A 19,771-nucleotide genomic window follows, 5' to 3' on the forward strand; every position below is an offset into this window, starting at 1 on the left:
GCGTGTGTGCTTATGTTGGTGATACATTGTCGGTATGCGTTTGAGTATGTACTTTTACGGGTATGTATGTATTGAGTAGGATGCTGAACAGGTTCATGAGTTTAGATAGCAGGTCAGAATGATGGCAAAAGGAACATGTAAAAGGCAGACAACTAAAAGAAAAAAGAATTTGGGATGTAAGCTTGGGAATTTACTAACTGCGCTGATTTTGGCTCCTATAATAGTAAAGAATGGAAACCTACGAGGAAAGTCTTTGACTAATTTCATTCTCCGCCTGCACCAATGAACTTATTTTTACATCTCTATTTCCATATCTGTACTCATTCCTGTCTTTCACAGGGAGGTTGAAAGACTTTGGTCTATGTTTAAATGCAGGCTATAAAGAAAAAATACGACAAAGGTGGGATTCGAACCCACGCGTGCAGAGCACAATGGATTAGCAGTCCATCGCCTTAACCACTCGGCCACCTCGTCTGTTTGGGAACGGTGCTCGAGTCCCATGCTTAAAGAAGAGATAAAACAATGGTGGTGCAAAGTCAGTGAAAAATAGATCATGTTTGTCATAGTAGAAACAAGATCGTTGACTCGTTCTTCCTTACCCGGCCATTGATAGATAAACACATCAAGTTGAAGTTCAGAAAAATATAACAAGAGCTCCTGGAGGGTTCACAACACTAATCCAGAGGAAGGTGCTTGAGCTTCCGTATGGCACACCATTAGTAGTAAAACCAGCATAACGCAAGCTCCAGTTTCCCAGTGTTTGGCATCATTCAACGTTTCCAGCCAAGATCAAAGTTCAGATGCTGCTGCTTCCTGTGATGTCATTGAATTTAAATAGTGAGTGATGGCAATAACCCTTTTCCAATTAAATTTTGCCACATCAACGTCCCTGAAAATAGAGAAAGGCGTGCAACCCAGAACCGCTGTACTGTTCAATAGAGTAAGGGCTTCACCGTGATCATCTGCATCTGTCATCACAAGATTATCAAGGTCTTTTTCTTGAAGAAATTAGGTCCAGAAAGCCGACCTTCCCCACAGACTATTCAGACACCTTGCGCTTGTGGCTTTGTTATAGGCCCGAATCCATTGGTAAAAGGTTGCACAGGTACAATGTGCAATATCAGTTCCTATTCAACAATGTTCAAGAAAATTACCATTTGGAGGCCCTGATGAGGATCGAACTCACGACCCCTGATTTACAAGACCAGTGCTCTGCCACTGAGCTACAGAGCCCCTCAGGTTATGACGCATAACAGCAACACAACGAGCACACAACATGATGTTTACTGGGTAGACATATTTGAAGGGTGTGTGAGAATGTATGTATATGATTGTGATTTGACCTGTTTTTTTCTGGCCGATTTTTTGAGGAGCAGCTAATTTGTGCGTATTCCGCACAATTTTAGGGTGACTAATGAGGAGATGTGATGCGTGAAAGTTGAAAAAAACATGTACATGGCAGCAGAGAGACAATATGGATAGTACCTTTGCTTTTTTAAATTTCTATCCGGATTCTGGCTCAAAGGGTAGTCAAGCACAGCAGATTGCATTCCTGCCAGTAACACGACAACCTTGTTTGTGTCCTTCTTAATCAACTAACATGCATATTTTCACTTTTGTCTGTATGTTCTTTGAAAGCCAATGGCAATGGTGCTTAGAGCAATGCAGATGTTTAAAAAAGATTTCAAAAGTTAAAATCGACGAAGGTGGGATTCGAACCCACGCGTGTACAGCAGATTAGCAGTCCATCGCCTTAACCACTCGGCCACCTCGTCTACAGGGATTATGTTAGGCATTCAAGTCTTTACAGGTAATAACACAAACATCTTCAAAATAGAACCACAATGCGTTCCTTGTTGAGGTACATCCAGCCGTTTGCAGGAAAACTGCCTCACTTGCTGTTGAGAAAAATTCATCAAAGTCCTGGGGTGTTTATAGGCATCGCCAAGATGACATTGGGAGGTGTTTCAATTGACACGTGTTGAATATGAGGAAGAGCATCATGCTGGCTCCAGTGGCACTGCCTGCAGCATGACAAAAATGTAGAAGGGACATTTGACTGCACCATTGGCTGAACATCAGTGGCAAAGTGTATATCAGGCTAAAAGGTAAGCTCCAGTGGCACAATATGGGCACTACAAGGCACCCATAATTTGGTGTCAGCTAAAAAGACAATGCCAGAGCTTGTGGGTGCTTTTGTACACTTGTGTGTGTGTTTGTGGGTGTAGTTTCATGTCGAAAACCAAAACACAGCAGCTCCAGTGGCGCAATCGGTTAGCGCGCGGTACTTATACAGCAGTACATGCAGTGAGCAATGCCGAGGTTGTGAGTTCAAGCCTCACCTGGAGCAACTTTGGAACTTTTTACTAATTCACCTCAAAACTGAATTATTGAACCAATACATGTTCTGGACATTTTTTGGTTTACCTCAAGGTTTCCTTGATTGTCAGTTAATGTTGTATGACAGCTCCTCTGCCTTTTAGACATGGAATACTCATTGCAAGTTATTTATGGGGTGTTTGCGCTTTAAATACAGCTACGGAGGGTTTTTGAAAATAGAACAGAAAATAAAAAATGTCAACTGTTATTATACTCCATTTTCTGCTGAGCACCACTTACGGAAGACATTTGTAAAGGTAGAAAAAGGGTTACTGGAGTAGGATCCAGGAGACAATATCAACTTACAAAGAATAATGTTGTCTATTTACTGCATTATCGCCTTTGAAGCAAACCTCTGAGAATAAATACCCTTTCACTAATCAGGCAGTCACTTTGATAAAATCAAGCAGAACAAGGATGCTGATAGGAACTCGCCTCATTTGCATATGGGCTAGGGCTTCTGGGAGCCATGAGAATTAGGAGTTGAAGGTTTTGCAGATCGAGATTGCTAAAGGGCTGGGCATTTGCACAGACCTCTCCATGCCTGATTGGTGCCGAAGGTTAGTTGCAAGTGGTCCCCTGCTCACCCTACCTTACACAGGGCCATGCCCAGTTAGGCCCCTCAGGGCTAGGCCCGGCAGGGCTAAGCCCGGCGTTTGTCAGGGGAAGTGGAAGTGCCTGGACCCCTGCTCATCATACCTCAGAATCTGGTCTAGCTATTGCAGACATGGGGAATGGTGCTTATATCCCATTGACAGCGCCCACAAGCTGCATACTAATAGCCAATGATGTGTGAATGCGGTCAGGGTAGCAGACATATAGAACAATTGGGTGGGTTCGCTTCCGAACTGGATGCACAGGAGCAGGAGGGAATGGCTGTTGGCGATGTATGCAACTTGCTCTGCGTGAACACATCTACCCACCCCTTCCCCTACACACACGGGCACATACACACACACACACACATAGCCATTGGAGCTATGCAGAGCTAATCAGAAAGATTGGTAATCATTAGAACATGAAAGATATGTGTTCATTTTTTATTAAACTTGTGGACTCCCGCAGAAACGGAGGGACTCACATCTCTAATTGAGGCTTGCTTACCTCTATACAAATGTGTTTGCTGGCTGTCTTTCTTCAACTGGTATGTGCGGTTGTGTCTGTCTTTGTCTTTCAACACGCCTGGCACGTTTACATTATCAAAGAGATGATTGTATGGAGATGGGGAACACCCCTCCGTTGCATTGTGAACTTGAACAGTCTTTTCACCAAAGCAGCTACATGCGACATTGCAAGGTTTTTGTCAGTCTTTGCCTGAAAACATTAGGCCTTCCTCTCGAACTCTATTTCACTCCTTCTGTGGAAGACTTCAATTATGAGGATGCATCCCGTCATAAAAGGTTCTCTGTAGATGGTGCAACTCTGGCTTCTCTTCCCCGTGCTTATTGAAAATAATCCGCCTGAGGCCCTGATGAGGCTTGAACTCATGAACCCTGGTTTACGAGACCAGTGCTCTGCCACTGAGCTACAAGGCCACCTGCTGCTTGCTTACAGCCAACAACAGAAAGTGCAAAGAAACCATGGGTTTTACCTAGGTAGATCTCCAGGTATATGAATTTCTGGTTGTGTAAAAATGGCTGTATATCTCTGCATGTGTTCAGTACGTCATCATACATCTGATTTGCGAAAGCGTGTGTGCTTATGTTGGTGATACATTGTCGGTATGCGTTTGAGTATGTACTTTTACGGGTATGTATGTATTGAGTAGGATGCTGAACAGGTTCATGAGTTTAGATAGCAGGTCAGAATGATGGCAAAAGGAACATGTAAAAGGCAGACAACTAAAAGAAAAAAGAATTTGGGATGTAAGCTTGGGAATTTACTAACTGCGCTGATTTTGGCTCCTATAATAGTAAAGAATGGAAACCTACGAGGAAAGTCTTTGACTAATTTCATTCTCCGCCTGCACCAATGAACTTATTTTTACATCTCTATTTCCATATCTGTACTCATTCCTGTCTTTCACAGGGAGGTTGAAAGACTTTGGTCTATGTTTAAATGCAGACTATAAAGAAAAAATACGACGAAGGTGGGATTCGAACCCACGCGTGCAGAGCACAATGGATTAGCAGTCCATCGCCTTAACCACTCGGCCACCTCGTCTGTTTGGGAACGGTGCTCGAGTCCCATGCTTAAAGAAGAGATAAAACAATGGTGGTGCAAAGTCAGTGAAAAATAGATCATGTTTGTCATAGTAGAAACAAGATCGTTGACTCGTTCTTCGTTACCCGGCCATTGATAGATAAACACATCAAGTTGAAGTTCAGAAAAATATAACAAGAGCTCCTGGAGGGTTCACAACACTAATCCAGAGGAAGGTGCTTGAGCTTCCGTATGGCACACCATTAGTAGTAAAACCAGCATAACGCAAGCTCCAGTTTCCCAGTGTTTGGCATCATTCAACGTTTCCAGCCAAGATCAAAGTTCAGATGCTGCTGCTTCCTGTGATGTCATTGAATTTAAATAGTGAGTGATGGCAATAACCCTTTTCCAATTAAATTTTGCCACATCAACGTCCCTGAAAATAGAGAAAGGCGTGCAACCCAGAACCGCTGTACTGTTCAATAGAGTAAGGGCTTCACCGTGATCATCTGCATCTGTCATCACAAGATTATCAAGGTCTTTTTCTTGAAGAAATTAGGTCCAGAAAGCCGACCTTCCCCACAGACTATTCAGACACCTTGCGCTTGTGGCTTTGTTATAGGCCCGAATCCATTGGTAAAAGGTTGCACAGGTACAATGTGCAATATCAGTTCCTATTCAACAATGTTCAAGAAAATTACCATTTGGAGGCCCTGATGAGGATCGAACTCACGACCCCTGGTTCACAAGACCAGTGCTCTGCCACTGAGCTACAGAGCCCCTCAGGTTGTGACGCATAACAGCAACACAACGAGCACACAACATGATGTTTACTGGGTAGACATATTTGAAGGGTGTGTGAGAATGTATGTATATGATTGTGATTTGACCTGTTTTTTTCTGGCCGATTTTTTGAGGAGCAGCTAATTTGTGCGTATTCCGCGCAATTTTAGGGTGACTAATGAGGAGATGTGATGCGTGAAAGTTGAAAAAAACATGTACATGGCAGCAGAGAGACAATATGGATATTACCTTTGCTTTTTTAAATGTCTATCCGGATTCTGGCTCAAAGGGTAGTCAAGCACAGCAGATTGCATTCCTGCCAGTAACACGACAACCTTGTTTGTGTCCTTCTTAATCAACTAACATGCATATTTTCACTTTTGTCTGTATGTTCTTTGAAAGCCAATGGCAATGGTGCTTAGAGCAATGCAGATGTTTAAAAAAGATTTCAAAAGTTAAAATCGACGAAGGTGGGATTCGAACCCACGCGTGTACAGCAGATTAGCAGTCCATCGCCTTAACCACTCGGCCACCTCGTCTACAGGGATTATGTTAGGCATTCAAGTCTTTACAGGTAATAACACAAACATCTTCAAAATAGAACCACAATGCGTTCCTTGTTGAGGTACATCCAGCCGTTTGCAGGAAAACTGCCTCACTTGCTGTTGAGAAAAATTCATCAAAGTCCTGGGGTGTTTATAGGCATCGCCAAGATGACATTGGGAGGTGTTTCAATTGACACGTGTTGAATATGAGGAAGAGCATCATGCTGGCTCCAGTGGCACTGCCTGCAGCATGACAAAAATGTAGAAGGGACATTTGACTGCACCATTGGCTGAACATCAGTGGCAAAGTGTATATCAGGCTAAAAGGTAAGCTCCAGTGGCACAATATGGGCACTACAAGGCACCCATAATTTGGTGTCAGCTAAAAAGACAATGCCAGAGCTTGTGGGTGCTTTTGTACACTTGTGTGTGTGTTTGTGGGTGTAGTTTCATGTCGAAAACCAAAACACAGCAGCTCCAGTGGCGCAATCGGTTAGCGCGCGGTACTTATACAGCAGTACATGCAGTGAGCAATGCCGAGGTTGTGAGTTCAAGCCTCACCTGGAGCAACTTTGGAAATTTTTACTAATTCACCTCAAAACTGAATTATTGAACCAATAAATGTTCTGGACATTTTTTGGTTCACCTCAAGGTTTCCTTGATTGTCAGTTAATGTTGTATGACAGCTCCTCTGCCTTTTAGACATGGAATACTCATTGCAAGTTATTTATGGGGTGTTTGCGCTTTAAATACAGCTACGGAGGGTTTTTGAAAATAGAACAGAAAATAAAAAATGTCAACTGTTATTATACTCCATTTTCTGCTGAGCACCACTTACGGAAGACATTTGTAAAGGTAGAAAAAGGGTTACTGGAGTAGGATCCAGGAGACAATATCAACTTACAAAGATTAATGTTGTCTATTTACTGCATTATCGCCTTTGAAGCAAACCTCTGAGAATAAATACCCTTTCACTAATCAGGCAGTCACTTTGATAAAATCAAGCAGAACAAGGATGCTGATAGGAACTCGCCTCATTTGCATATGGGCTAGGGCTTCTGGGAGCCATGAGAATTAGGAGTTGAAGGTTTTGCAGATCGAGATTGCTAAAGGGCTGGGCATTTGCACAGACCTCTCCATGCCTGATTGGTGCCGAAGGTTAGTTGCAAGTGGTCCCCTGCTCACCCTACCTTACACAGGGCCATGCCCAGTTAGGCCCCTCAGGGCTAGGCCCGGCAGGGCTAAGCCCGGCGTTTGTCAGGCGAAGTGCCTGGACCCCTGCTCCTCATACCTCAGAATCTGGTCTAGCTATTGCAGACATGGGGAATGGTGCTTATATCCCATTGACAGCGCCCACAAGCTGCATACTAATAGCCAATGATGTGTGAATGCGGTCAGGGTAGCAGACATATAGAACAATTGGGTGGGTTCGCTTCCGAACTGGATGCACAGGAGCAGGAGAGAATGGCTGTTGGCGATGTATGCAACTTGCTCTGCGTGAACACATCTACCGACCCCTTCCCCTACACACACGGGCACATACACACACACACACATAGCCATTGGAGCTATGCAGAGCTAATCAGAAAGATTGGTAATCATTAGAACATGAAAGATATGTGTTCATTTTTTATTAAACTTGTGGACTCCCGCAGAAACGGAGGGACTCACATCTCTAATTGAGGCTTGCTTACCTCTATACAAATGTGTTTGCTGGCTGTCTTTCTTCAACTGGTATGTGCGGTTGTGTCTGTCTTTGTCTTTCAACACGCCTGGCACGTTTACATTATCAAAGAGATGATTGTATGGAGATGGGGAACACCCCTCCGTTGCATTGTGAACTTGAACAGTCTTTTCACCAAAGCAGCTACATGCGACATTGCAAGGTTTTTGTCAGTCTTTGCCTGAAAACATTAGGCCTTCCTCTCGAACTCTATTTCACTCCTTCTGTGGAAGACTTCAATTATGAGGATTTATCCCGTCATAAAAGGTTCTCTGTAGATGGTGCAACTCTGGCTTCTCTTCCCCGTGCTTTTTGAAAATAATCCGCCCGAGGCCCTGATGAGGTTTGAACTCATGACCCCTGGTTTACGAGACCAGTGCTCTGCCACTGAGCTACAAGGCCACCTGCTGCTTGCTCACAGCCAACAACAGAAAGTGCAAAGAAACCATGGGTTTTACCTAGGTAGATCTCCAGGTATATGAATTTCTGGTTGTGTAAAAATGGCTGTATATCTCTGCATGTGTTCAGTACGTCATCATACATCTGATTTGCGAAAGCGTGTGTGCTTATGTTGGTGATACATTGTCGGTATGCGTTTGAGTATGTACTTTTACGGGTATGTATGTATTGAGTAGGATGCTGAACAGGTTCATGAGTTTAGATAGCAGGTCAGAATGATGGCAAAAGGAACATGTAAAAGGCAGACAACTAAAAGAAAAAAGAATTTGGGATGTAAGCTTGGGAATTTACTAACTGCGCTGATTTTGGCTCCTATAATAGTAAAGAATGGAAACCTACGAGGAAAGTCTTTGACTAATTTCATTCTCCGCCTGCACCAATGAACTTATTTTTACATCTCTATTTCCATATCTGTACTCATTCCTGTCTTTCACAGGGAGGTTGAAAGACTTTGGTCTATGTTTAAATGCAGACTATAAAGAAAAAATACGACAAAGGTGGGATTCGAACCCACGCGTGCAGAGCACAAAGGATTAGCAGTCCATCGCCTTAACCACTCGGCCACCTTCTCTGTTTGGGAACGGTGCTCGAGTCCCATGCTTAAAGAAGAGATAAAACAATGGTGGTGCAAAGTCAGTGAAAAATAGATCATGTTTGTCATAGTAGAAACAAGATCGTTGACTCGTTCTTCCTTACCCGGCCATTGATAGATAAACACATCAAGTTGAAGTTCAGAAAAATATAACAAGAGCTCCTGGAGGGTTCACAACACTAATCCAGAGGAAGGTGCTTGAGCTTCCGTATGGCACACCATTAGTAGTAAAACCAGCATAACGCAAGCTCCAGTTTCCCAGTGTTTGGCATCATTCAACGTTTCCAGCCAAGATCAAAGTTCAGATGCTGCTGCTTCCTGTGATGTCATTGAATTTAAATAGTGAGTGATGGCAATAACCCTTTTCCAATTAAATTTTGCCACATCAACGTCCCTGAAAATAGAGAAAGGCGTGCAACCCAGAACCGCTGTACTGTTCAATAGAGTAAGGGCTTCACCGTGATCATCTGCATCTGTCATCACAAGATTATCAAGGTCTTTTTCTTGAAGAAATTAGGTCCAGAAAGCCGACCTTCCCCACAGACTATTCAGACACCTTGCGCTTGTGGCTTTGTTATAGGCCCGAATCCATTGGTAAAAGGTTGCACAGGTACAATGTGCAATATCATTTCCTATTCAACAATGTTCAAGAAAATTACCATTTGGAGGCCCTGATGAGGATCGAACTCACGACCCCTGGTTTACAAGACCAGTGCTCTGCCACTGAGCTACAGAGCCCCTCAGGTTATGACGCATAACAGCAACACAACGAGCACACAACATGATGTTTACTGGGTAGACATATTTGAAGGGTGTGTGAGAATGTATGTATATGATTGTGATTTGACCTGTTTTTTTCTGGCCGATTTTTTGAGGAGCAGCTAATTTGTGCGTATTCCGCACAATTTTAGGGTGACTAATGAGGAGATGTGATGCGTGAAAGTTGAAAAAAACATGTACATGGCAGCAGAGAGACAATATGGATATTACCTTTGCTTTTTTAAATTTCTATCCGGATTCTGGCTCAAAGGGTAGTCAAGCACAGCAGATTGCATTCCTGCCAGTAACACGACAACCTTGTTTGTGTCCTTCTTAATCAACTAACATGCATATTTTCACTTTTGTCTGTATGTTCTTTGAAAGCCAATGGCAATGGTGCTTAGAGCAATGCAGATGTTTAAAAAAGATTTCAAAAGTTAAAATCGACGAAGGTGGGATTCGAACCCACGCGTGTACAGCAGATTAGCAGTCCATCGCCTTAACCACTCGGCCACCTCGTCTACAGGGATTATGTTAGGCATTCAAGTCTTTACAGGTAATAACACAAACATCTTCAAAATAGAACCACAATGCGTTCCTTGTTGAGGTACATCCAGCCGTTTGCAGGAAAACTGCCTCACTTGCTGTTGAGAAAAATTCATCAAAGTCCTGGGGTGTTTATAGGCATCGCCAAGATGACATTGGGAGGTGTTTCAATTGACACGTGTTGAATATGAGGAAGAGCATCATGCTGGCTCCAGTGGCACTGCCTGCAGCATGACAAAAATGTAGAAGGGACATTTGACTGCACCATTGGCTGAACATCAGTGGCAAAGTGTATATCAGGCTAAAAGGTAAGCTCCAGTGGCACAATATGGGCACTACAAGGCACCCATAATTTGCTGTCAGCTAAAAAGACAATGCCAGAGCTTGTGGGTGCTTTTGTACACTTGTGTGTGTGTTTGTGGGTGTAGTTTCATGTCGAAAACCAAAACACAGCAGCTCCAGTGGCGCAATCGGTTAGCGCGCTGTACTTATACAGCAGTACATGCAGTGAGCAATGCCGAGGTTGTGAGTTCAAGCCTCACCTGGAGCAACTTTGGAACTTTTTACTAATTCACCTCAAAACTGAATTATTGAACCAATACATGTTCTGGACATTTTTTGGTTCACCTCAAGGTTTCCTTGATTGTCAGTTAATGTTGTATGACAGCTCCTCTGCCTTTTAGACATGGAATACTCATTGCAAGTTATTTATGGGGTGTTTGCGCTTTAAATACAGCTACGGAGGGTTTTTGAAAATAGAACAGAAAATAAAAAATGTCAACTGTTATTATACTCCATTTTCTGCTGAGCACCACTTACGGAAGACATTTGTAAAGGTAGAAAAAGGGTTACTGGAGTAGGATCCAGGAGACAATATCAACTTACAAAGAATAATGTTGTCTATTTACTGCATTATCGCCTTTGAAGCAAACCTCTGAGAATAAATACCCTTTCACTAATCAGGCAGTCACTTTGATAAAATCAAGCAGAACAAGGATGCTGATAGGAACTCGCCTCATTTGCATATGGGCTAGGGCTTCTGGGAGCCATGAGAATTAGGAGTTGAAGGTTTTGCAGATCGAGATTGCTAAAGGGCTGGGCATTTGCACAGACCTCTCCATGCCTGATTGGTGCCGAAGGTTAGTTGCAAGTGGTCCCCTGCTCACCCTACCTTACACAGGGCCATGCCCAGTTAGGCCCCTCAGGGCTAGGCCCGGCAGGGCTAAGCCCGGCGTTTGTCAGGGGAAGTGGAAGTGCCTGGACCCCTGCTCATCATACCTCAGAATCTGGTCTAGCTATTGCAGACATGGGGAATGGTGCTTATATCCCATTGACAGCGCCCACAAGCTGCATACTAATAGCCAATGATCTGTGAATGCGGTCAGGGTAGCAGACATATAGAACAATTGGGTGGGTTCGCTTCCGAACTGGATGCACAGGAGCAGGAGGGAATGGCTGTTGGCGATGTATGCAACTTGCTCTGCGTGAACACATCTACCCACCCCTTCCCCTACACACACGGGCACATACACACACACACACACATAGCCATTGGAGCTATGCAGAGCTAATCAGAAAGATTGGTAATCATTAGAACATGAAAGATATGTGTTCATTTTTTATTAAACTTGTGGACTCCCGCAGAAACGGAGGGACTCACATCTCTAATTGAGGCTTGCTTACCTCTATACAAATGTGTTTGCTGGCTGTCTTTCTTCAACTGGTATGTGCGGTTGTGTCTGTCTTTGTCTTTCAACACGCCTGGCATGTTTACATTATCAAAGAGATGATTGTATGGAGATGGGGAACACCCCTCCGTTGCATTGTGAACTTGAACAGTCTTTTCACCAAAGCAGCTACATGCGACATTGCAAGGTTTTTGTCAGTCTTTGCCTGAAAACATTAGGCCTTCCTCTCGAACTCTATTTCACTCCTTCTGTGGAAGACTTCAATTATGAGGATGCATCCCGTCATAAAAGGTTCTCTGTAGATGGTGCAACTCTGGCTTCTCTTCCCCGTGCTTTTTGAAAATAATCCGCCTGAGGCCCTGATGAGGCTTGAACTCATGACCCCTGGTTTACGAGACCAGTGCTCTGCCACTGAGCTACAAGGCCACCTGCTGCTTGCTTACAGCCAACAACAGAAAGTGCAAAGAAACCATGGGTTTTACCTAGGTAGATCTCCAGGTATATGAATTTCTGGTTGTGTAAAAATGGCTGTATATCTCTGCATATGTTCAGTACGTCATCATACATCTGATTTGCGAAAGCGTGTGTGCTTATGTTGGTGATACATTGTCGGTATGCGTTTGAGTATGTACTTTTACGGGTATGTATGTATTGAGTAGGATGCTGAACAGGTTCATGAGTTTAGATAGCAGGTCAGAATGATGGCAAAAGGAACATGTAAAAGGCAGACAACTAAAAAAAAAAAGAATTTGGGATGTAAGCTTGGGAATTTACTAACTGCGCTGATTTTGGCTCCTATAATAGTAAAGAATGGAAACCTACGAGGAAAGTCTTTGACTAATTTCATTCTCCGCCTGCACCAATGAACTTATTTTTACATCTCTATTTCCATATCTGTACTCATTCCTGTTTTTCACAGGGAGGTTGAAAGACTTTGGTCTATGTTTAAATGCAGACTATAAAGAAAAAATACGACGAAGGTGGGATTCGAACCCACGCGTGCAGAGCACAATGGATTAGCAGTCCATCGCCTTAACCACTCGGCCACCTCGTCTGTTTGGGAACGGTGCTCGAGTCCCATGCTTAAAGAAGAGATAAAACAATGGTGGTGCAAAGTCAGTGAAAAATAGATCATGTTTGTCATAGTAGAAACAAGATCGTTGACTCGTTCTTCCTTACCCGGCCATTGATAGATAAAAACATCAAGTTGAAGTTCAGAAAAATATAACAAGAGCTCCTGGAGGGTTCACAACACTAATCCAGAGGAAGGTGCTTGAGCTTCCGTATGGCACACCATTAGTAGTAAAACCAGCATAACGCAAGCTCCAGTTTCCCAGTGTTTGGCATAATTCAACGTTTCCAGCCAAGATCAAAGTTCAGATGCTGCTGCTTCCTGTGATGTCATTGAATTTAAATAGTGAGTGATGGCAATAACCCTTTTCCAATTAAATTTTGCCACATCAACGTCCCTGAAAATAGAGAAAGGCGTGCAACCCAGAACCGCTGTACTGTTCAATAGAGTAAGGGCTTCACCGTGATCATCTGCATCTGTCATCACAAGATTATCAAGGTCTTTTTCTTGAAGAAATTAGGTCCAGAAAGCCGACCTTCCCCACAGACTATTCAGACACCTTGCGCTTGTGGCTTTGTTATAGGCCCGAATCCATTGGTAAAAGGTTGCACAGGTACAATGTGCAATATCAGTTCCTATTCAACAATGTTCAAGAAAATTACCATTTGGAGGCCCTGATGAGGATCAAACTCACGACCCCTGGTTTACAAGACCAGTGCTCTGCCACTGAGCTACAGAGCCCCTCAGGTTATGACGCATAACAGCAACACAACGAGCACACAACATGATGTTTACTGGGTAGACATATTTGAAGGGTGTGTGAGAATGTATGTATATGATTGTGATTTGACCTGTTTTTTTCTGGGCGATTTTTTGAGGAGCAGCTAATTTGTGCGTATTCCGCGCAATTTTAGGGTGACTAATGAGGAGATGTGATGCGTGAAAGTTGAAAAAAACATGTACATGGCAGCAGAGAGACAATATGGATATTACCTTTGCTTTTTTAAATTTCTATCCGGATTCTGGCTCAAAGGGTAGTCAAGCACAGCAGATTGCATTCCTGTCAGTAACACGACAACCTTGTTTGTGTCCTTCTTAATCAACTAACATGCATATTTTCACTTTTGTCTGTATGTTCTTTGAAAGCCAATGGCAATGGTGCTTAGAGCAATGCAGATGTTTAAAAAAGATTTCAAAAGTTAAAATCGACGAAGGTGGGATTCGAACCCACGCGTGTACAGCAGATTAGCAGTCCATCGCCTTAACCACTCGGCCACCTCGTCTACAGGGATTATGTTAGGCATTCAAGTCTTTACAGGTAATAACACAAACATCTTCAAAATAGAACCACAATGCGTTCCTTGTTGAGGTACATCCAGCCGTTTGCAGGAAAACTGCCTCACTTGCTGTTGAGAAAAATTCATCAAAGTCCTGGGGTGTTTATAGGCATCGCCAAGATGACATTGGGAGGTGTTTCAATTGACACGTGTTGAATATGAGGAAGAGCATCATGCTGGCTCCAGTGGCACTGCCTGCAGCATGACAAAAATGTAGAAGGGACATTTGACTGCACCATTGGCTGAACATCAGTGGCAAAGTGTATATCAGGCTAAAAGGTAAGCTCCAGTGGCACAATATGGGCACTACAAGGCACCCATAATTTGGTGTCAGCTAAAAAGACAATGCCAGAGCTTGTGGGTGCTTTTGTACACTTGTGTGTGTGTTTGTGGGTGTAGTTTCATGTCGAAAACCAAAACAACAGCAGCTCCAGTGGCGCAATCGGTTAGCGCGCGGTACTTATACAGCAGTACATGCAGTGAGCAATGCCGAGGTTGTGAGTTCAAGCCTCACCTGGAGCAACTTTGGAACTTTTTACTAATTCACCTCAAAACTGAATTATTGAACCAATAAATGTTCTGGACATTTTTTGGTTCACCTCAAGGTTTCCTTGATTGTCAGTTAATGTTGTATGACAGCTCCTCTGCCTTTTAGACATGGAATACTCATTGCAAGTTATTTATGGGGTGTTTGCGCTTTAAATACAGCTACGGAGGGTTTTTGAAAATAGAACAGAAAATAAAAAATGTCAACTGTTATTATACTCCATTTTCTGCTGAGCACCACTTACGGAAGACATTTGTAAAGGTAGAAAAAGGGTTACTGGAGTAGGATCCAGGAGACAATATCAACTTACAAAGAATAATGTTGTCTATTTACTGCATTATCGCCTTTGAAGCAAACCTCTGAGAATAAATACCCTTTCACTAATCAGGCAGTCACTTTGATAAAATCAAGCAGAACAAGGATGCTGATAGGAACTCGCCTCATTTGCATATGGGCTAGGGCTTCTGGGAGCCATGAGAATTAGGAGTTGAAGGTTTTGCAGATCGAGATTGCTAAAGGGCTGGGCATTTGCACAGACCTCTCCATGTCTGATTGGTGCCGAAGGTTAGTTGCAAGTGGTCCCCTGCTCACCCTACCTTACACAGGGCCATGCCCAGTTAGGCCCCTCAGGGCTAGGCCCGGCAGGGCTAAGCCCGGCTTTTGTCAGGCGAAGTGCCTGGACCCCTGCTCCTCATACCTCAGAATCTGGTCTAGCTATTGCAGACATGGGGAATGGTGCTTATATCCCATTGACAGCGCCCACAAGCTGCATACTAATAGCCAATGATGTGTGAATGCGGTCAGGGTAGCAGACATATAGAACAATTGGGTGGGTTCGCTTCCGAACTGGATGCACAGGAGCAGGAGAGAATGGCTGTTGGCGATGTATGCAACTTGCTCTGCGTGAACACATCTACCGACCCCTTCCACTACACACACGGGCACATACACACACACACACACATAGCCATTGGAGCTATGCAGAGCTAATCAGAAAGATTGGTAATCATTAGAACATGAAAGATATGTGTTCATTTTTTATTAAACTTGTGGACTCCCGCAGAAACGGAGGGACTCACATCTCTAATTGAGGCTTGCTTACCTCTATACAAATGTGTTTGCTGGCTGTCTTTCTTCAACTGGTATGTGCAGTTGTATCTGTCTTTGTCTTTCAACACGCCTGGCACGTTTACATTATCAAAGAGATGATTGTATGGAGATGGGGAACACCCCTCCGTTGCATTGTGAACTTGAACAGTCTTTTCACCAAAGCAGCTACATGCGACATTGCAAGGTTTTTGTCAGTCTTTGCCTGAAAACATTAGGCCTTCCTCTCGAACTCTATTTCACTCCTTCTGTGGAAGACTTCAATTATGAGGATGCATCCCGTCATAAAAGGTTCTCTGTAGATGGTGCAACTCTGGCTTCTCTTCCCTTTTTGAAAATAATCCGCCCGAGGCCCTGATGAGGTTTGAACTCATGACCCCTGGTTTACGAGACCAGTGCTCTGCCACTGAGCTACAAGGCCACCTGCTGCTTGTTCACAGCCAACAACAGAAAGTGCAAAGAAACCATGGGTTTTACCTAGGTAGATCTCCAGGTATATGAATTTCTGGTTGTGTAAAAATGGCTGTATATCTCTGCATGTGTTCAGTACGTCATCATACATCTGATTTGCGAAAGCGTGTGTGCTTATGTTGGTGATACATTGTCGGTATGCGTTTGAGTATGTACTTTTACGGGTATGTATGTATTGAGTAGGATGCTGAACAGGTTCATGAGTTTAGATAGCAGGTCAGAATGATGGCAAAAGGCAGACAACTAAAAGAAAAAAGAATTTGGGATGTAAGCTTGGGAATTTACTAACTGCGCTGATTTTGGCTCCTATAATAGTAAAGAATGGAAACCTACGAGGAAAGTCTTTGACTAATTTCATTCTCCGCCTGCACCAATGAACTTATTTTTACATCTCTATTTCCATATCTGTACTCATTCCTGTCTTTCACAGGGAGGTTGAAAGACTTTGGTCTATGTTTAAATGCAGACTATAAAGAAAAAATACGACGAAGGTGGGATTCGAACCCACGCGTGCAGAGCACAATGGATTAGCAGTCCATCGCCTTAACCACTCGGCCACCTCGTCTGTTTGGGAACGGTGCTCGAGTCCCATGCTTAAAGAAGAGATAAAACAATGGTGGTGCAAAGTCAGTGAAAAATAGATCATGTTTGTCATAGTAGAAACAAGATCGTTGACTCGTTCTTCCTTACCCGGCCATTGATAGATAAACACATCAAGTTGAAGTTCAGAAAAATATAACAAGAGCTCCTGGAGGGTTCACAACACTAATCCAGAGGAAGGTGCTTGAGCTTCCGTATGGCACACCATTAGTAGTAAAACCAGCATAACGCAAGCTCCAGTTTCCCAGTGTTTGGCATCATTCAACGTTTCCAGCCAAGATCAAAGTTCAGATGCTGCTGCTTCCTGTGATGTCATTGAATTTAAATAGTGAGTGATGGCAATAACCCTTTTCCAATTAAATTTTGCCACATCAACGTCCCTGAAAATAGAGAAAGGCGTGCAACCCAGAACCGCTGTACTGTTCAATAGAGTAAGGGCTTCACCGTGATCATCTGCATCTGTCATCACAAGATTATCAAGGTCTTTTTCTTGAAGAAATTAGGTCCAGAAAGCCGACCTTCCCCACAGACTATTCAGACACCTTGCGCTTGTGGCTTTGTTATAGGCCCGAATCCATTGGTAAAAGGTTGCACAGGTACAATGTGCAATATCAGTTCCTATTCAACAATGTTCAAGAAAATTACCATTTGGAGGCCCTGATGAGGATCGAACTCACGACCCCTGGTTTACAAGACCAGTGCTCTGCCACTGAGCTACAGAGCCCCTCAGGTTATGACGCATAACAGCAACACAACGAGCACACAACATGATGTTTACTGGGTAGACATATTTGAAGGGTGTGTGAGAATGTATGTATATGATTGTGATTTGACCTGTTTTTTTCTGGCCGATTTTTTGAGGAGCAGCTAATTTGTGCGTATTCCGCGCAATTTTAGGGTGACTAATGAGGAGATGTGATGCGTGAAAGTTGAAAAAAACATGTACATGGATGCAGAGAGACAATATGGATATTACCTTTGCTTTTTAAAATTTCTATCCGGATTCTGGCTCAAAGGGTAGTCAAGCACAGCAGATTGCATTCCTGCCAGTAACACGACAACCTTGTTTGTGTCCTTCTTAATCAACTAACATGCATATTTTCACTTTTGTCTGTATGTTCTTTGAAAGCCAATGGCAATGGTGCTTAGAGCAATGCAGATGTTTAAAAAAGATTTCAAAAGTTAAAATCGACGAAGGTGGGATTCGAACCCACGCGTGTATAGCAGATTAGCAGTCCATCACCTTAACCACTCGGCCACCTCGTCTACAGGGATTATGTTAGGCATTCAAGTCTTTACAGGTAATAACACAAACATCTTCAAAATAGAACCACAATGCGTTCCTTGTTGAGGTACATACAGCCGTTTGCAGGAAAACTGCCTCACTTGCTGTTGAGAAAAATTCATCAAAGTCCTGGGGTGTTTATAGGCATCGCCAAGATGACATTGGGAGGTGTTTCAATTGACACGTGTTGAATATGAGGAAGAGCATCATGCTGGCTCCAGTGGCACTGCCTGCAGCCTGACAAAAATGTAGAAGGGACATTTGACTGCACCATTGGCTGAACATCAGTGGCAAAGTGTATATCAGGCTAAAAGGTAAGCTCCAGTGGCACAATATGGGCACTACAAGGCACCCATAATTTGGTGTCAGCTAAAAAGACAATGCCAGAGCTTGTGGGTGCTTTTGTACACTTGTGTGTGTGTTTGTGGGTGTAGTTTCATGTCGAAAACCAAAACACAGCAGCTCCAGTGGCGCAATCGGTTAGCGCGCGGTACTTATACAGCAGTACATGCAGTGAGCAATGCCGAGGTTGTGAGTTCAAGCCTCACCTAGAGCAACTTTGGAACTTTTTACTAATTCACCTCAAAACTGAATTATTGAACCAATAAATGTTCTGGACATTTTTTGGTTCACCTCAAGGTTTCCTTGATTGTCAGTTAATGTTGTATGACAGCTCCTCTGCCTTTTAGACATGGAATACTCATTGCAAGTTATTTATGGGGTGTTTGCGCTTTAAATACAGCTACGGAGGGTTTTTGAAAATAGAACAGAAAATAAAAAATGTCAACTGTTATTATACTCCATTTTCTGCTGAGCACCACTTACGGAAGACATTTGTAAAGGTAGAAAAAGGGTTACTGGAGTAGGATCCAGGAGACAATATCAACTTACAAAGAATAATGTTGTCTATTTACTGCATTATCGCCTTTGAAGCAAACCTCTGAGAATAAATACCCTTTCACTAATCAGGCAGTCACTTTGATAAAATCAAGCAGAACAAGGATGCTGATAGGAACTCGCCTCATTTGCATATGGGCTAGGGCTTCTGGGAGCCATGAGAATTAGGAGTTGAAGGTTTTGCAGATCGAGATTGCTAAAGGGCTGGGCATTTGCACAGACCTCTCCATGCCTGATTGGTGCCGAAGGTTAGTTGCAAGTGGTCCCCTGCTCACCCTACCTTACACAGGGCCATGCCCAGTTAGGCCCCTCAGGGCTAGGCCCGGCAGGGCTAAGCCCGGCGTTTGTCAGGGGAAGTGGAAGTGCCTGGACCCCTGCTCATCATACCTCAGAATCTGGTCTAGCTATTGCAGACATGGGGAATGGTGCTTATATCCCATTGACAGCGCCCACAAGCTGCATACTAATAGCCAATGATGTGTGAATGCGGTCAGGGTAGCAGACATATAGAACAATTGGGTGGGTTCGCTTCCGAACTGGATGCACAGGAGCAGGAGAGAATGGCTGTTGGCGATGTATGCAACTTGCTCTGCGTGAACACATCTACCGACCCCTTCCCCTACACACACATAGCCATTGGAGCTATGCAGAGCTAATCAGAAAGATTGGTAATCATTAGAACATGAAAGATATGTGTTCATTTTTTATTAAACTTGTGGACTCCCGCAGAAACGGAGGGACTCACATCTCTAATTGAGGCTTGCTTACCTCTATACAAATGTGTTTGCTGGCTGTCTTTCTTCAACTGGTATGTGCGGTTGTGTCTGTCTTTGTCTTTC

The 19,771-nt window shown here is 43.5% G+C and overlaps 24 non-coding genes across 24 annotated transcripts; 5 read left to right on the forward strand and 19 right to left on the reverse strand.

The window, feature by feature from the left end:
* Positions 1 to 392: 392 nt before the first annotated feature.
* On the reverse strand, positions 393 to 474 carry TRNAS-GCU (transfer RNA serine (anticodon GCU)). The gene has a single exon. It is a non-coding gene; the product is annotated as a tRNA-Ser (tRNA).
* A 687-nt stretch (positions 475 to 1,161) lies between these two features.
* Positions 1,162 to 1,233, reverse strand: TRNAT-UGU (transfer RNA threonine (anticodon UGU)). Its single transcript has one exon. It is a non-coding gene; the product is annotated as a tRNA-Thr (tRNA).
* Positions 1,234 to 1,698: 465 nt separating this feature from the next.
* TRNAS-GCU (transfer RNA serine (anticodon GCU)) lies at positions 1,699 to 1,775 on the reverse strand. Its single transcript has one exon. It is a non-coding gene; the product is annotated as a tRNA-Ser (tRNA).
* Positions 1,776 to 2,255: 480 nt separating this feature from the next.
* On the forward strand, positions 2,256 to 2,350 carry TRNAI-UAU (transfer RNA isoleucine (anticodon UAU)). The gene is made up of 2 exons: positions 2,256 to 2,293; positions 2,315 to 2,350. It is a non-coding gene; the product is annotated as a tRNA-Ile (tRNA).
* A 1,492-nt stretch (positions 2,351 to 3,842) lies between these two features.
* TRNAT-CGU (transfer RNA threonine (anticodon CGU)) lies at positions 3,843 to 3,914 on the reverse strand. The gene has a single exon. It is a non-coding gene; the product is annotated as a tRNA-Thr (tRNA).
* A 546-nt stretch (positions 3,915 to 4,460) lies between these two features.
* On the reverse strand, positions 4,461 to 4,542 carry TRNAS-GCU (transfer RNA serine (anticodon GCU)). Its single transcript has one exon. It is a non-coding gene; the product is annotated as a tRNA-Ser (tRNA).
* A 687-nt stretch (positions 4,543 to 5,229) lies between these two features.
* On the reverse strand, positions 5,230 to 5,301 carry TRNAT-UGU (transfer RNA threonine (anticodon UGU)). Its single transcript has one exon. It is a non-coding gene; the product is annotated as a tRNA-Thr (tRNA).
* A 465-nt stretch (positions 5,302 to 5,766) lies between these two features.
* Positions 5,767 to 5,843, reverse strand: TRNAS-GCU (transfer RNA serine (anticodon GCU)). The gene has a single exon. It is a non-coding gene; the product is annotated as a tRNA-Ser (tRNA).
* Positions 5,844 to 6,323: 480 nt separating this feature from the next.
* On the forward strand, positions 6,324 to 6,418 carry TRNAI-UAU (transfer RNA isoleucine (anticodon UAU)). The gene is made up of 2 exons: positions 6,324 to 6,361; positions 6,383 to 6,418. It is a non-coding gene; the product is annotated as a tRNA-Ile (tRNA).
* Positions 6,419 to 7,902: 1,484 nt separating this feature from the next.
* On the reverse strand, positions 7,903 to 7,974 carry TRNAT-CGU (transfer RNA threonine (anticodon CGU)). Its single transcript has one exon. It is a non-coding gene; the product is annotated as a tRNA-Thr (tRNA).
* A 546-nt stretch (positions 7,975 to 8,520) lies between these two features.
* Positions 8,521 to 8,602, reverse strand: TRNAS-GCU (transfer RNA serine (anticodon GCU)). Its single transcript has one exon. It is a non-coding gene; the product is annotated as a tRNA-Ser (tRNA).
* A 687-nt stretch (positions 8,603 to 9,289) lies between these two features.
* TRNAT-UGU (transfer RNA threonine (anticodon UGU)) lies at positions 9,290 to 9,361 on the reverse strand. The gene has a single exon. It is a non-coding gene; the product is annotated as a tRNA-Thr (tRNA).
* Positions 9,362 to 9,826: 465 nt separating this feature from the next.
* TRNAS-GCU (transfer RNA serine (anticodon GCU)) lies at positions 9,827 to 9,903 on the reverse strand. The gene has a single exon. It is a non-coding gene; the product is annotated as a tRNA-Ser (tRNA).
* Positions 9,904 to 10,383: 480 nt separating this feature from the next.
* TRNAI-UAU (transfer RNA isoleucine (anticodon UAU)) lies at positions 10,384 to 10,478 on the forward strand. The gene is made up of 2 exons: positions 10,384 to 10,421; positions 10,443 to 10,478. It is a non-coding gene; the product is annotated as a tRNA-Ile (tRNA).
* A 1,492-nt stretch (positions 10,479 to 11,970) lies between these two features.
* On the reverse strand, positions 11,971 to 12,042 carry TRNAT-CGU (transfer RNA threonine (anticodon CGU)). The gene has a single exon. It is a non-coding gene; the product is annotated as a tRNA-Thr (tRNA).
* Positions 12,043 to 12,588: 546 nt separating this feature from the next.
* TRNAS-GCU (transfer RNA serine (anticodon GCU)) lies at positions 12,589 to 12,670 on the reverse strand. The gene has a single exon. It is a non-coding gene; the product is annotated as a tRNA-Ser (tRNA).
* Positions 12,671 to 13,357: 687 nt separating this feature from the next.
* TRNAT-UGU (transfer RNA threonine (anticodon UGU)) lies at positions 13,358 to 13,429 on the reverse strand. The gene has a single exon. It is a non-coding gene; the product is annotated as a tRNA-Thr (tRNA).
* A 465-nt stretch (positions 13,430 to 13,894) lies between these two features.
* Positions 13,895 to 13,971, reverse strand: TRNAS-GCU (transfer RNA serine (anticodon GCU)). The gene has a single exon. It is a non-coding gene; the product is annotated as a tRNA-Ser (tRNA).
* Positions 13,972 to 14,452: 481 nt separating this feature from the next.
* TRNAI-UAU (transfer RNA isoleucine (anticodon UAU)) lies at positions 14,453 to 14,547 on the forward strand. Its single transcript has 2 exons — positions 14,453 to 14,490; positions 14,512 to 14,547. It is a non-coding gene; the product is annotated as a tRNA-Ile (tRNA).
* Positions 14,548 to 16,028: 1,481 nt separating this feature from the next.
* Positions 16,029 to 16,100, reverse strand: TRNAT-CGU (transfer RNA threonine (anticodon CGU)). Its single transcript has one exon. It is a non-coding gene; the product is annotated as a tRNA-Thr (tRNA).
* Positions 16,101 to 16,633: 533 nt separating this feature from the next.
* Positions 16,634 to 16,715, reverse strand: TRNAS-GCU (transfer RNA serine (anticodon GCU)). Its single transcript has one exon. It is a non-coding gene; the product is annotated as a tRNA-Ser (tRNA).
* A 687-nt stretch (positions 16,716 to 17,402) lies between these two features.
* Positions 17,403 to 17,474, reverse strand: TRNAT-UGU (transfer RNA threonine (anticodon UGU)). The gene has a single exon. It is a non-coding gene; the product is annotated as a tRNA-Thr (tRNA).
* A 465-nt stretch (positions 17,475 to 17,939) lies between these two features.
* Positions 17,940 to 18,016, reverse strand: TRNAS-GCU (transfer RNA serine (anticodon GCU)). The gene has a single exon. It is a non-coding gene; the product is annotated as a tRNA-Ser (tRNA).
* Positions 18,017 to 18,496: 480 nt separating this feature from the next.
* On the forward strand, positions 18,497 to 18,591 carry TRNAI-UAU (transfer RNA isoleucine (anticodon UAU)). The gene is made up of 2 exons: positions 18,497 to 18,534; positions 18,556 to 18,591. It is a non-coding gene; the product is annotated as a tRNA-Ile (tRNA).
* Positions 18,592 to 19,771: the final 1,180 nt, after the last annotated feature.

Source organism: Ambystoma mexicanum, unplaced genomic scaffold (assembly GCF_040938575.1).
Source record: "Ambystoma mexicanum isolate Mex_15411 unplaced genomic scaffold, UKY_AmexF1_1 Mex_scaf46, whole genome shotgun sequence".
NCBI classification, from domain to species: Eukaryota; Metazoa; Chordata; class Amphibia; order Caudata; family Ambystomatidae; genus Ambystoma; species Ambystoma mexicanum.